The sequence below is a fragment of the Jaculus jaculus genome, chromosome X (assembly GCF_020740685.1).
Source record: "Jaculus jaculus isolate mJacJac1 chromosome X, mJacJac1.mat.Y.cur, whole genome shotgun sequence".
In the NCBI taxonomy this organism is placed as follows: Eukaryota; Metazoa; Chordata; class Mammalia; order Rodentia; family Dipodidae; genus Jaculus; species Jaculus jaculus.
Window position 1 is genome coordinate 103,288,161 of NC_059125.1, and position 16,541 is coordinate 103,304,701.

At 37.4% G+C, this 16,541-nt stretch overlaps 1 protein-coding gene across 6 annotated transcripts in view; it reads right to left on the reverse strand.

Annotated features, from left to right (window-relative positions):
* Positions 1-16,541, reverse strand: part of Acsl4 (acyl-CoA synthetase long chain family member 4) — an 85,224-nt gene that overhangs the window by 52,290 nt on the left and 16,393 nt on the right. For 3 of the 6 annotated variants that reach the window (XM_045140304.1, XM_045140306.1, XM_045140305.1), the window contains exon 2: positions 332-379. The gene's annotated coding sequence lies outside the window, so the exon portion shown is untranslated. Of the gene's footprint in view, positions 1-327; positions 380-16,541 lie in introns of those variants that run through there. The other 3 variants (XM_045140308.1, XM_045140307.1, XM_004659139.2) reach the window with 2 other exon arrangements.

Here is a 16,541-nt window from a genome sequence, read left to right on the forward strand (position 1 = left end):
AGCTGAGATGCTTGCCAAGGACACAGAGCTAGCCTGTCTACTTCCACAGTCAGACCTGGAACTCTAATTTGGGGTATGATGCAAAGAAATAATTGGCACTTTTCCTTTCATAAATGAGTGACAAATGGTTTCAATTTCAGAAGTTGCACAAAGTAAAAATGTTTCCCTGATTTACTTATTTATTCAAATACTGCCTTTTTAATACCATGAAAAATAATGGTAGAATATTTCTACTACAAAAGACTGTAGATGCTGGTTAGTATGGTCCACTAATGACTTCAATAAACAGATATAATTACACATTTAAAATATCTGAAGGACACATACTTACAGATTTCCTCTTTGTACGAAGAGCAGGTATTTCTTCTGAGATTTTAATCTGCAGTAAGAGACAACAACTATGAGTACAGTCACAGGAAAATGAATGCCTGTAAAAAAACAAGTGATTATTTACATTTCTTGTGCACCTTACCATACAATATGATAGTACCAAAGGGGGGGGGGGAAACGACTAAAGATGAGTGAGTACCTACTTACAGATGGTGTTAATAGGACTTCAAATATATAAAGTGAGCCAGGCTCAATGGGGCACTAGTTAAAACTTCATGTGAAAAAAAAAATGGCAAGAGATAGAAGTCATGTTCTCAAAGGTTGATTTTTACAATGACTTCTTTGGTCAGAACCGTAAGCCAATTTACAAACAAGGACGATGTTAGACTACTGCAAACTAGTCAATCTACCAAGATAGGCATCCCGATTCCTAAATAACAATAGGCATCTAGCTATTTTCCCATCAAAACCAAATATAAACATATCCCCTTAAACAACTCATATCAGATTTTTTTTGTTGTCTAAAATTTGTATACTGATGACTGGAGAGAGATGGCTCAGCAGTTAAGGCACCTGCAAAGCCTAACAACCTGGGCTCAAATCCCTAGTAGCCATGTAAAGCCAGATACAAAGAGTAGCCCATGGGCTGATGAGATAGTTTAGCAGTTAAGGCGCTTGCCTGAGAAGCCTAAGGACCCAGGGTTGATTCTCCAGGACCCATGTAAAGCCAGATGCACAAGATGGCACATACATCTACAGTTTGCCTCCAGAGGATGAAAGACCTGGCACATCCATTCTTATCTTCCCTCTCTCTCTCTCTTTCTCCCTCTCTCTCTCTCTCTTAACTAAATAAATAAAGACAAAATATTAGTTTTAAAACACCTCATTCTTACATGCCTTTGTATGTATATCTACTTTTAAACATTTCCATTGTATAACTATATCATATTACATATACCCAATGTTTTCTATTAATGACAGTTTTTTTGGTTTTTCGAGGTAGGGTCCCACTCTAGCTCAGGCTGACCTGGAATTCACTGTGTAGTCTCAGGGTAGCCTCGAACTCACAGTGATCCTCCTACCTCTGCCTCCCGAGTGCTGGGATTAATGGCATGCGCCACACATGACAATTTTATTTATATAATTTCTGGTCTTCAAAAACAGCAATGAACATTCTTATTAACACATTTTTGCCACTGCTACTATAGAGCATACTTCTAACACAATTATAATGAGTCAAAAGAGTACAGCCATTTTAAGATGTTTTAGGCTATTGAAAATTGCCCCTTAGAGCTGATATACTAGCACATACCTATAATCCCAGTACTAGGGAGGCAGAAGTAAGAAAATTGCCATGAGTTTGAGACCAGCTAAGATGACACATTAAGACCCTGTTTAAAAAAAAAATAAAATAAAATAAAAATTGCCCTTCAGGCTTAGAATCAGTAACATGCTAGTGGTAGTGAGCATGTGCAAGTGAGCATGTACAATAGCCAAATCTTGAGTTTTCAAGTTATATTCTCCTGTAGAGGAAACCATAGTTCTTTTTTTTTTTTAAGTTTTATTTATTTATTTGACAGCGACAGACACAGAGAGAAAGACAGATAGGGAGAGAGAGAGAATGGGCGCGCCAGGGCTTCCAGCCTCTGCAAACGAACTCCAGACACGTGCGCCCTCTTGTGCATCTGGCTAACGTGGGACCTGGGGAACCGAGCCTCAAACCGGGGTCCTTAGGCTTCACAGGCAAGCGCTTAACCGCTAAGCCATCTCTCCAGCCCGAAACCATAGTTCTTTAGAGTAGTTGATTACAAAGCTGGGGCAGGAACAAATGAAATATGAGCCAGTGTTATCTTGTGCTAGAAAATAAGGAAAGCGTTAAATATATGCACATGTATGTGTTATATCATAGAGTCACAGGGATCAACCCTAATGGTCAAAGATGTTACAATGTAAGCAGTCAAATAAATAGCATTTTAGATTATATGTCAAAGAATAAAATCATATTCATGAGTCCATATTAATAAAATTAAGGAGGACATACTGTCTACAGGGAAGAAATCTGATTAATAAATGTAAAAAAGAATAAAGAAAATAGAAAATCTCCATCAGAATGTCACCAGAATAATTGCAGGCAAAAATAAATCAGCAGTGTGAACTGGATACCAGCACAAAGGGGAAGGAGATCAATGCAGAGAAAAATCAACTCCTACCAAATCAGAGAGCCAGAGCCTCAGAGGCCCCCAACACCTCAGCACTGAAGCAGACCAAAAATGAACCCAACATGGCTCAGGGAAATCTTGCGGAAGAGGGGGCGGAAAGAATGTCAGAGTTACATGTTGGGTCATGATTTTCAGAGACATTTATCATACTAATAACTGGGGGCTAACTCCACAATGCACGACCCATTTTCAATAATAAGGAGGGTCTAACGGGAGGGGGTAGATCACAGATGAGCCTAAATAATGGTACCAAACTGCCTGTATTTACTGAAAAGAAAACTAATAAATTAAATTTAAAAAAAATAATAATAAAATAAAATAAAATAAATCAGCAATGAATGCAAACCTTAATGGTTAAAGTTCAAAATTAAAACTGGATATTGTGTAGTCTCAAAGAATCTCCTCCCATGTGCATTAATAAAATATAATATGAATTTAACATTTATTACAAGTGTGAAAACATTCCTGTGGAGAAACACCACCTTAATCAAGTAAGCAAAACTATCATCACTATTCAGTGTGCTGATCTGAAAAAGCCCGTTTTTCTTCTTTATCTGTGGAAGACTCCTGTGACCAGGCTGCATTGATAAAGCATGTGGAGGGGCATAATTGGGAGCTCTTGAGCTTTTTACCTTAATGTTACATACTTAATTTTCATGATTCTAAGGCCCTGAATACAGGCCTCAAGTCCATCTTGTCCCGCTTAAATTTGCTGTGCAGAGCTATAAGCTTTCATAAAAAATGTAAAAAAATGGGGCTGGAGAGATGGCTTAGTGGTTAAGCGCTTGCCTGTGAAGCCTAAGGACCCCGGTTCGAGGCTCGGTTCCCCAGGTCCCACGTTAGCCAGATGCATAAGGGGGCGCACGCGTCTGGAGTTCGTTTGCAGAGGCTGGAAGCCCTGGCGCGCCCATTCTCTCTCTCCCTCTATCTGTCTTTCTCTCTGTGTCTGTCGCTCTCAAATAAATAAATAAAAATAAATTTTAAAAAAATGTAAAAAAATGATGGTGTTATCCAAATCCTCTTCTTTGTGAATGGCAATAGAGTCCTTTAACAGACTCATAATCAGAACACCTAACACACTTTAAGTCTAGTAAACAGTTGACTACAGGGGTGTTGATCAATCCAAACACCAAAAAAATCTTTTTCATTTGACATACTCTGGATTGTGTTTGTGTGTGTGTGTGCATGAATGCGCATGTGAGTGTGCATGTGAGGGGGCATGCATGCAGTGTCCATCAATATTGATGTCTGCCTGAGCTGGGAGAATTACATTCCTGGTTCCGTGAGGAGAGTATGTAAAGAAACATGAAACAGCCCCATTTTATTTTAAATTAGACTAATGTTTATTGTTCTCAGAACTGAACTTTTCCTCAAAATTAATTTTGTTTTTGCTTTTGCGTTTAATAAAGTACTGCTAGATAAAGCCAGTTTGACATGGTAAGAGATGTCAGACTGATGAAAGGTGTGCAGCCTGAATTAAAACAAAACCCTGAACCCTGTTAAAGAACAATAAAACATATTTTACATGGGAAAAAGCTACCATCACTAGTTCAAGACACATCAACATTACACAAGCTCTAGCCTTGAAGACAGTATGGGATCATTTCCATGGTGTTCTTAGAAAGAAATAATGGTAATTTTCAATGACAAAATCGGATAGCTAACACCCTCACCAAATGATTAAGTTTAAGACCTCAGTAATAGGACACATCAGCAACATGTACCCTGTGGTTTGATGCATCATGTAGAGCACATCCTGTTTCCATGATAATTTTACTCAAATTGAGCAATTTAATTGAATTATGGACAAAACATCAGATAAGCCTATATTGGGGATATACTACAAGGAAACTGATCAATATTCTTCAAAATGAGCTTGGGGCCTGGGAATGTAGCTAAGTGGTAAAACATTCACTTTGAAAGCACAAGGTCTGAGGTTTTATCTCCACTGGGGATCAAATTACAAACAGCGTGTTGGAGAGGTGGATTCATGGTTTCCCTGTAAATCCCAAGGATTCATGTTTGACTCTCCAGGTCCCACATAAGCCAGACACACCACATGATGCAAGGTCACACATGCACAAAAGGTGGTATACATGTCTGGAGTTCAACTGCAGTGGCTAGAAGCCCTGGAGTGTGCTTGCATGCTCTCTCTCTCTCCCCCATAAAAAAAAAAAAAATGCAAACTACTAAGGCCATGAAAGGAACAGTCATGGGAAGCAGGAGACTAAAGAGACAGAACAACTCAAGGCAACATGGGATTTCACAACGGACACTGACAGAGAAAAAGATTTGTGGAAACTCTGTTGGCATCCTAACAAAATCTGTAATTCAATTAGGAGTATTATGCCAATATTAACAATGTTGACAAATGTACCATAAAATAAGTATGCTAACATGTGAAGTTAGGTGAAAGGCCTAAAAAAAGAATAAGGCATTTTATGTTCCCACCAAGAGTATATTAGTATGCCCATTTCCCTACACCCTCTCCAATACTAGACTGAACTGTAATGTATAATGTGTGCTAATGAAGTTTAAATGTTTAGCCAATGAAGATCTAAAAGTATTACACTACCTCTTAATACTTTATGTCAGATTCTTGCTCAAGTTGTTGCCCAATTTCCTACTTCATTGTTTTAATGATTCAATAAGAGTTCCATATATATTAAGGAAATAAGCACTTGCCTGAAATAATGTAAATATATTTCTCAGTATAGTTTTCTCTACATGCTGGGTGCTTCTTTTGAACAACACTTTCTGACCTCGAACTTGTGATCCTCCACATTAACATCCTGAATGCTGGGATTACAGGCCTGAACCACACACAGACAACTTAAACATTATAAAAAAAGTAAAGAAAAAGTTTTAAGAAAGACACTCTTCTCCAAGATAAATCAGAAGGACATATGCTAAATGAAGCAATCTAGGAAGAAAAGTGCTATGTGAAATTACTAGGTAAGGAATCAAAAGTAATTAAATTCATAGAAGCAGATAACAGAGTAGTGCTTTATCAGGATCTGGGTAGAAGGAGAAACAGGGTAGTATTAGTCAAAGTATACATGGATTTGTTTAAGAAAGATAATTCCTAGAGGCCTGTTTTATGCAACATGGTGAGTATGGATAACATTACTGTATTGTACACTTAAAATTTTGCTGAGAGAAAACTTTTGTTAAGTGTTTTTTGTCACCCATGCATAAATAATGATAATAAAGATGACGGGAGAAAACTTTATGTGATAATGGATAGCCCAAGGACTCATGTTCAACTTGATTATTTTGTTTATTTATTTTTCATTTATTGAATAGGTTGTGGTGATAATTTTATGGTAGATATATATAAATTCATAAAGTCATACAATTAATTATGTTCTGCTTTTATATGTCAATCATACCTCAATAAATGAAGTGATTTTAAAAATGAACAGATAGAGGCAGGCATGGTTGTGCATTCCTTTAAACCTAGCACGTGGGAAGCAGAGGAAGGGGAATTGCTGTGAGTTAGAGGCCAGCCTAAGACTACATAGTGAATTCCAGGCCAGCCTGGGCTAGAGTGAGACCCTACCTTGATAAAATAATAAAGGACAAGATATTAATTATTGTCTAGTTGTGGTACAACAGTTTTTGGAGCTGATTTTGTTTATATAGTTGTAAATTGTACATTCTCCAATTTAAAATGAATATAAATTAGGGCATGCAGCAATTAAGATACCATATAAGTCCTTACATTTCTCTTTCAGAAGTCTCAGTATGCATTTCTTAGAACAATTTTGCTTGGGGGTGCTTTACTTGTTCTGCTACTGCTAGGCAATTATGAAACAACCATTCCATGAAAACTGCCATCACAAGGTGATTCTTTATTTAGAGCCAAGACTATTATAATGCTGAATCTTACATTTATTTACATTCTAAGGAAATTGTATTTCAGCAAGCATTGAAGTTACTAAGTCTGTCTCTTCCCAGTTTACTCTAGAAGTGTGTTGACAGCACACATGAAGTAGACTTAAAACTCACCCACCACAGCTCAAGGAATTTTGCAGAAGAGGCGACAGAAAGACTGTAAGAGCCACAGGTTGAGACATCATGCCCAAAAGCATTCCCTTCCCCCAAAATAACTGACTACTGTTCCCACAATGCATAAAGTACAACCCTATCAAGAACATCTGCAACCCCACTGAGAATGGAATGGGGACATAGAGGAGGGAAAGGAAGGTACCAACATATGATACATCCATATGAAACATCTTGTTAATAATAATAATAAACATTTTAAAAACAAATGAAAATACTACATTAAAAATACTAATGACCTGAACAACACTTCAAGGAAGTGCTTGTGACTGCAGTGATCTTGATAAGAAAGTACTACAATCACAACTTTCCATAAAATTGTATCATTTTGACCAGATGTTATACTTTTTTACAAGCCATAAAATGTAAGTCATAACAAATGAACACACACGACTGACTGAAGTAAGGAGCAATAAGCATTTATGGAGTAATAATTTGAGTGGAAAATATACTTTCCCTTATAATCTATTTGAGTAATGAAAATATATTTTAATAAATAGTCTTTTATAGCTAAAGTACAATAACTCTGAAGGAATTATTTAGAGCTACCAGTTCCTTCTATTATTACCATGTATAGTATGGCATCTCTCTTTCATTTTTGTAATGGCTGCTTTTTATTTACCATGAAAGACAACAATACATTGAAGTTCAATCAAAAGTAAGGTCTAAACTAAAATAAGTGCTACCAAAGGTAGATTACAAGGTGCTTTGCATAGTGTTGAAAGTGGCAGAAATTGGGATATGTTTTACTGAAAATAATTTTTTTAATATGTGTCAAAAAGTTTTAAGTCATACCTTATGACCTGGTAACTTCACTTTCTACTTCTAAGAATATTGAAGAATAACGAAGTAGCTGGGTGTGGTAGTGCACAACTTTAATCCTAGCACTTGGGAGGCAGAGGTAGGAGGATCATTGTGAGTTCAAAGCCAGCCTGAACCTACAGAGGTCCAGGTTAGCCTGGACTAGAGTGTGACCCTGCCTCAAAAAAAAAAGCTCAAGACTCATGAGTCATGAGGGGTATCACATACAAATGAAAGTATAAATAATTTCTGTGGTGGCAATAGTTCCACATACTTGTTCTTCTTAAGCAAAATCTCAAATGTCAAATTTTAGCTGTATAATACTCACCACGTGCCACATCCCATACAAATTTCCTTCATTACATAATGGAAAGGTTTTTATTGGCAGAAATCAGTCCTCTATGTTGTGTGAAGCTTGAAAAAAAGTACCAATGGGTGTTATCCCTTTAACATTTGCAATTACCATGCCCAGAGTGCTGCTTTCCACACTGGTAGTCAGAGGAACTATGAAGATGGGGGACTTCAGAACTATCCATCAATCCTCTCATTTGCAACCCGGTCTCTGGGACAAAATACCCAAAGTTCCGAGGAGAGGATATCATCTAACCCAAGACAGTCTGGCTTCAGACATTCCAATCAACCATGATATCACGTTACAAATGCATACTAGCTGATTTCAAACAGAAGTAGGACACAGAAAAGGCTGAATCATTTCTTTTCCCTCAAAGTTTTCATTTCAAGATGTTTTGGGCCATAGTAAAGTATCATTAAGTGATCTTACTTCCTGTAAGACCCACACGTCTCTGAAAGTGTCCTTCAATAACCTTAACAGGGACTAGCGGCATGAAGTTCACAATACTAAAAATGAGAAATGAGCACAGCTGTTGCACATACAATTTTACTGCAAGGTACAATACATTTACTCAATAATTAATGGTTTATGTCAAAGTAAAAGACAACTGTTCCATGCCTTATAGGTAACTGCATGGAGCCAGCACTTGAGATACTACATTCAAAACATGATCCCCAGAGGAACTGGTTAAAATGAGGGTGATCATATTTCCCAGCTAGCCAATGACTGTCACGACTGTCAGGACTGTCATGTCAGTTACACCTGTTGTCCCAGAATATTATTAAAAAAAAACCCTTTCTTTTGCAAAAATATCCTTGTGATAACCCTGGCTATACCCTAATTCTGTTCCCACAGAGAATCAGACAATAATGTATGACTGGAAAAACACTTCCAAGTACAAATTCATGTTTGAATCCATAATCATGTTTAATGGGCAAGTAAATGAAAGCACTAGCTAGGCCATTAAACACAGCCACACATGACTTTTTATTCCAAGTGTTTGAACAAAATCATATTACTGTAATTTTAAATAGTTTATTTACATCTGTTTAGACTTCAAACTGAAATTAATTCCTCATCTCAGCTTTTTATATTTTAATCACAAAATAAATCAGATTGGAGTTGGGGAGCTGGCTCAGCAGTTAAGGGTGCGTAAAGGACTAAGGACCTAAATTCAATCCCCAGCACCCACATAAGACAAAGATGGGTGTGACCACACATGCCTGTAATCCCAGTCCTGTAAAGTGTAGAGACAGGAGAACTGCATTCCTGGGAATTGCTGAGCCTCACTGGTTAGCAAGCCTGCTTGAAAGGAAAAAAAAAGAGAGAGAGAGAGAGAGAGAGAGAGAGAGAGAGAGAGAACTCTGGATTCAATGAAAGACATGTATCAAGGATATAAGAATGATAAAAGAGGACACAGGGGACTCTCTACTCTGGCCTTCACATGCATGTGCACAAGGCACACACATATGCATATGCCATACACACACACACACACACACACACACAATTCATACACACATCCACTGCAAAAGAAGATTTTCACTTACTGTTTTATTCATATACCTTTTAAAGACAATAATCTTGTTTAAATTGTGTTCACCTTTAAATTAACTTTAAGAATCAGAGAAAAGATATTGCCAATTTGAACAATCAAATAAAACTACTTTTGCAGCTAATACATATTTTATGCTTATTTGTGTAAGATACATATTCCATTATAATTTTCCATGTATAATTTTCTAGAAAACCTTAGCACTACATATTAAAATTTTCCTTACGAATCAATGATTAAAGCAAATCTAAGAGTTTCCAAAGTAATCCAGATCCTATAAAGTACAGCAGCTAGAATGATTAAGAATACTAAGAAATCAGAAAAGAAAAAAAGACCATAAATTTCAAGTGCTATGCTTCACCAAAGGTCAAGACTGTACTGTAACATTATACCCTAGCTGAAAGGCATCTTGTAGGGCAGTTAGGAGCCAATATGCTATAACCAGAGAGCAGAGCAGGTCTTCACTTCCTGGCTGCTTACAGGAGGTAGATGACCTAGGGCAATTTCACTTCTTAGCTTCAGTTCCCAACTAGGATAAGGAGAGACCACAACTATGATCTAGTGGGAACGTTATGAGCCTAGAAAGTGTTGCTGTACGGGGCTGGGGAGATGGCTCAGTTGTTAAGGGCTCTTGCCTGCAAAGCCTGCCAACAGAGTTGGATCCTCCAGCACCCACATAAAGCCGGACGCAAAGGATAGCATGCATCTGTGACCCCAGTGCCCTAAGACAACAAGAGGCAGAGCCAGGAGAATCCCAAGCTGGAAGACCAGCTAGACTGGCATTGGTTTACAGCTCCAGCAAGAAATCCTGTCTCACAAAAAGTGAAAGAACATACACCTTGAAATTGTCTAACCTCCACGTGTATGCCGAGGCAAGTACACACCCCAACACACACAAATAAATCAAGTGTTGCATCCACGGTTTTCGTCATTGTGAACTTCGTATAATGTTTTAAAGTATCAACTTTAATCTCTCACTTCCTCTCCTAGTACATAATTTTCCTTCTGTCAACAACTCTTTATTCTCTTTTCCTGGCTTCCTTTAGCTGTTCAGTGAAACCTGTAGAAAGCTTTCATTAATTTATTTATCTCAGATGTGTTTGATATTTCCCCTCAAAGCACCCTTGAGCTCTGCACTTGTGTGAGTTTCTCTACACTGGCTGTGCTTCACTCAAAGACAAGGTCACACATCTTGATTGCCAAGGTAATACTCGGACATAGCACAGGACAAGGAATAGTTACTAAGTAAGCATTCCTTGATAGATAGTTACTAAGTATTGCTTGCATACTGTTACTATTACTTAGTAAGTAGTCCTTGAATGGATATCACATGAAAGAACAGAGGAAACTCAGGAAGGATTTCTCAGCTAAAGAGGTTTATGCCTCTTCACATTTTGAGATATATAGGACTGCTTCCTCTCACACACTGACAGGCTTTCCATTCAACATGAGAAGGCTAATATTCTTACCAACTACAACCTTCATGTTCATTTTGTGTAAAGAACATGACTTCATAAGCAGAGCAAACAACAATCTGCTCAGTGTGTTGACATTTCTGTCATGTTTCATATTCCAAGATCTTTATTAAAATAAGAATATCACAGCAAAAAGATATGGTTAACAGAACTACCTGACCATGAGTAGAGAGAAGAAAAAAAAAGGTGAAACTATGAACAGGAAAGAGTGCTCAAGAAAGAAAAGAATAAATAAGCAAAGTATTGGTTGGACATGGTGGAAAGCAGTGGAGCAACATCACCAGTATGTCCATAAGCCACCACTGGGTGGCACCAGTGTCACTAGTTAACCAATACAGAAATGAAACCAGGCAAGGAGGAACTTTCAGGCTATGAGATGTGTCTGGCAGAGCGTAGGTTGGATGTTTCCTAGTCTATTTCCATTATATTAATGGGCAATGTACTAGAGTCAAGTTCTCTACACAAGGATATGTCCTAAGTATTACTAGAGCCCCCTGGAAGATAAGTTTTTTCACTACTTGTACCTAAAGATTTCACATCAGCTCATTTTTATAAAGCCACAGACTGTCAGTAGAGAAAGGGTGAAAAGAATCAGAATAAACAGTAAACTAGAGTATTTTCAAGCTTTAAGTTGAGCCACATAAAACTGTCAATAGTCAAAAACCTGATACCAACCAAAAAAAATCCCTGTGGGCTAGAGAGTTGGGTTAGCAGTTAAGACATTTGCCTGCAAAGCCTCACAACCTAAGTTCAATTCCCCAGTACCCATGTAAAGTCACATGCACAAGGTGGCACATGTATCTGAAGTGCTTTTGCAGTGACTAGAGCACACCCATAATCACCACACTCAGTCAAATAAATGAACAAATAAAATATTTCAAAGACAAAAAGTATTTAAATGTTACCTGCAATTTCTTGTGGTTCAACTTGACATATTAAATGAAATGTTAATGATGAGGAAGAAAGTATGTCATATTTCTGTTTTGTTTGATAGGAAAACAAAAGAGAGAGAGAGAGAGGGAAGGAAGGGAGAGTTGACCATTGACATAAAGCAATAGATAATTAACTAAGCAAAGAAATGGACACAACAAAGTAGTATAGGAATACATTTGATTAAAATCAGCAGAAATGACAAGAGGATCACCAAACATAAAGGAAGTTCTATATTTAAGTGCAAAAGGTAAATTTAAAAATAGCATATAAGGGCTGGAGAGATGGCTTAGCGGTTAAGCGCTTGCCTGTGAAGCCTAAGGACCCTGGTTCGAGGCTCGGTTCCCCAGGTCCCACGTTAGCCAGATGCACAAGGGGGCGCACACGTCTGGAGTTCGTTTGCAGTGGCTGGAGGCCCTGGCGCGCCCATTCTCTCTCTCTCCCTCTATCTGTCTTTCTCTCTGTGTCTGTCACTCTCAAATAAAATAAATTTTAAAAAAATAGCATATAAGATGTTTTGCACATCTTTTACAGAAGTCCAATTTTGGGGGTAGTAGACTTGTATTCTCCACAGAAACATATGGATTAATATATACTAAAATTATCAGTTCTCTGAGTTGAAAGATTACCCACATTTTGTATTATTATTATTTTATCTAAATATATTCTTGGCTTTTTTTTGTTTTTTTGTTTTTGTTTTTGTTTTTGTTTTTGTTTTTGTTTTTGTTTTTCAAGGTAGGGTCTCACTCTAGTCCAGGGTGACCTGGAATTAACTATGTAGTCTCAGGGTGGCCTCAAACTCATGGCTATCCTCCTACCTCTGCCTCCTAAATGCTGGGATTAAAGGCATGTGCCACCATGCCCAGCTAAATATATTTGTTTTATATATTTTTATTTACTTGAAAGACAGATACACAGACAGAGATATACACAGAGTTTGTATGAGCATGCCATGGCATCTTACCACTGCAAACAAATTTCAGATGCATGTGCCACTTTGCTGAACCTGGGCCAGCAAGCTTTGTAAGCAAGAGCCTTTAACCACTGAGCCATTTCTATTTCTCCAGTCTACATATATTTTAAAATAAATATGTACAATACCTTAGGCCACTGTGATGGAAAGAACTGGTAAGAAAACATGAGAAATACAAATAAATTCTAGTTTACTTAATAATTTTTTAGCACTGTTATGGTAGATACAATGTTAACATTAGAGGAAACTGGATACATGTAAATTATACATGGACAATAGAATGATCAGTAATAAATTTACTATAAATCAAAAATTGCCTCAAAATAAAATTTTTATATAAAAACAATATATCATGTATTAATCATATTTTTAAAATGTATACATAATTTTTAATCCAGAAGAGACATACATTTGGGTAAACCATGCCTATATGTAAACAAGAATATGGTCAAATATTGGGTGAAGAGATGGCTTAGCAGTTAAGGCATTTGTCTGCAAAGCCAAAGGACCCAGGTTCGACTCCCTAGGACCCATGTAAGCCAGATGCACAAGGAGGCACACACATCTGGAGTTTGTTTGCAGTGGCTGGAGGCCCTGGCACGCCCATTCCCTCTCTCTTTACCTGCCTATTTCTGTATCTATCTATCTCTCTCTCTCTCTCTCTCTCTCTCTCTCTCTCAAATAAATAAATTAAAATTAAATATTTATTAAAAAGAATAAGGTCAAATAAATACTTTGGCAATAAGCCACTACCCCTTCTAACAAAGCCTCTCCTAGATATGAAAGTGGTGTCTCTCTACTGGACATAGTTCACTAGAGCAGAAAACAAATTTTAAGGGTCTAAATTATTGCTTTTGTGAATATCATAGCTGAAGACCATCCATCATTACATGGGAGAATTAAGAAGAGAAGGAATGAAAAATTAGTCAGTGACAACCTTTTTCTTTCTTTTTTTTTTTTTCTTCCTCCTTTGGCATACAGAGACTTAGGTATCATTCATTCTGGCATTGTCAAATACAATTTTCTTTCATTGATTCTTGTCCTTCCTCCTCCCTTCAACTCCCCTCTCCTCCTATCCTGCCCCCTTCTGTTTACATGTCACCTGTGTCCTTTCACCTTTCCCTCACCACTTTTCCTATTCATCAGTTTCTTCTCTATTATGATTACCATTCTACCTTTATAGGTTTGACACACATTTGTCCCCCTATATATACATATTTATAGATAATATAAGCTAAGACCCACACATCAGAGAGAACATGTGGTTTTGGTCTTTCTGAGTTTGGGTCACTTAGTATAATCCTTTCCACGTCCACCCATTGTCCTCCAAATTTCATTTTTTCAATCTGCCAAATTGAATTCCATTGAGTACATGAACCACGTTTTCATTCTCCATTCATCTGTTGGATAAGCATGTAGGCTGATTCCAATTCTCACCTGTTATAAAATGGAGGCAATGACCATGAATGTGCAGAACTATTTAGCACAGTGTGGAGCCCAGGGGTGTATATCTGGGTCAGATGGAAGTTCTGTTGCTAAATTTTTGAGATACCTACATAATGATTTCCATTGTGGCTGTACTAGTTTTCACTCCCACCAGCAGTGAATAAGGGCTACTCTTTCCCCACATGTATGTCAGCATTTGTTGTCAGTTTTTCTTTCCTTTAATGCTTTTCATATGAGTTTCCCAAATCCTTAGTAATTAAAGGTACATGTGAATGTGTTTGTTCAAGGAATGTTCAACTAACATATACTATATTCAGCTTTCATGGAACTTGAGGTGCAGAAGACAATCTTTTAAGTGGATAGCAGCCTAATACAGAAAATTAAACATATAGATAAAATAGAAAAGAAGGTCACCTGTGAGGCAATCCTTAACCCTATAATAACAGCCCAATCAGATGATTATAGACTTTTAAAAAGTTATTAATAATAACTACTCTCTGTGATTATCCACTTATACCTGTTACTGCTGGTATTAGCTGGCTTATCGAAAAGTAGATTTTTATTTTAAAATTTCTTTAAATGTTAGGGCATGAAAACACGTGGAAGTGGATCAAAGGATGAAAGTGAAGTTCTAGAGGAAAAGAAAGGGGGAAATGCACAAACAAAAACTTGCAGGCCCTCATCAATTTCATGAATTGGCAAACACTCCTGTCTGGTGACATTATTCCAGCAAGTACAAGATTTGGAACAGATTAAGTCCACTGTAGACCAAATCCAAGGGAAGTTTCATTGCCTAAGTATTTAAAATACCTTAATATAAGGCACTAATATATAGCACTAAAATAAGAATTTGGGGCTTTGGAGAGTACAGCTCAATGGTAGAGTACTTGCCTAGCATGCACAAGACCCTGCATCTCCAACACTGCAAAATAAAATCAAATAAGGGTTGGAGATATTGCTTAGTGGTTAAGGTGCTTGCCTGCAAAGCCTAAGAACCCAAGTTCAATTTCCCAGTACCTATGTAAGCCAGATGCATAAGGTGGTGCATGCATCTGGAGTTCATGTGCAGTGGCTAGAGGCTCTGGCATAATCATTCTCTCTATCTGCCGTTTTCTCTCTCTCTCTCAAATAAATAATAAATTTTTTTAAAAAAATAAAGTATAAATAAGACTAACCGCAGAAGCCTTTCATATCTCAATGAAATCCTCTTTAAGAAAGGCAGGTTATGTTTCCCCATATAGGGGTCAGCCACGATACAAACTTGTTATACTTTAGAGTGTTGATATTTCCTACCAGTAGATACTGCCCATAAATTCCTAATGCATTTAGCTTCTGCTGCATGGGTGATGTAAAGTGTCTTGAAGACATCCCTTTACAGTTCCTTCTGTGAATATTTAATCTCAAACATATCATCTCTAAACTAGGCAGTAATTCAATCCTCCTTGAAGCATCAGCAACCAATGTCAACAGCAACAAGAGATAAGAAGGGAGTTTGCTCTGTGGTGTAGTGAAGCAATCTGCTGCTTGCCTTTCTTCAAAAGCAAACACAAGGTCAACACAGAAGCTGGTTGTGAAATCTTCTCTCTTACCATAAACCACATGCAGCTCTGTTGGATATGTAAGTGTCTGAAGGCAAGATGTTTTTAAAGAATACAGAAAGGTAGTATCCATATGATTTCAGTGGCCTTATCTTATGGATTCCAAGGCAATGATGCTTGAAGAAACTAGAGGAGAGTAACACTGAGGTTCAGAGCCACATGCCCAGTCCAAGTAACATTCTCATCCTTTAGCAGCAATGGGATAGTGCCAGGAAACCATAGGGGAAATAGTCTAGCCATTTCAGGACATGCTTGCAGTGGAGACAAGGACCTAAATTCCAAAAGTTCACAGGGTCATTCCATAGGATAGCTTTAGGCAACTCAAATTAATAACTGCGAAACTACCAATCATTTTCTTTAATCCAAGAGATAAATCCAATCTCAGTACTCAGGAGACTGGGGCAGGGGGATCAAAAGTTTGACTCCAAGGGGAAGAAAAAGAAAAAAAGGTCATCATCAAATCATAGGTCTAGCAATTAATGTTTTGCCTTAAATTTCTAGTCACTCCCTTCCAGCAAAATAAATATTTTTCCATGACTCAATAACAAAATGTAAAAACATCTAGAAAAGATTAAACAAATAAAATAGCATTATTTGTTACCTTAGCTAGGAACGACATAAAATTAAGAGCAATGAACTCTGGGGTAAAAAATAATTCTTACGCCAAAGTTAGATACTTTAAAATTACTTACAATGTAAGAGTCATTACAGTGACACAGAAATATTACATGACCACCAACCAAGGCCCAGGGAACATTGTAGAAGTGAGGTGGGAGATGGAAAGACTGGGACAG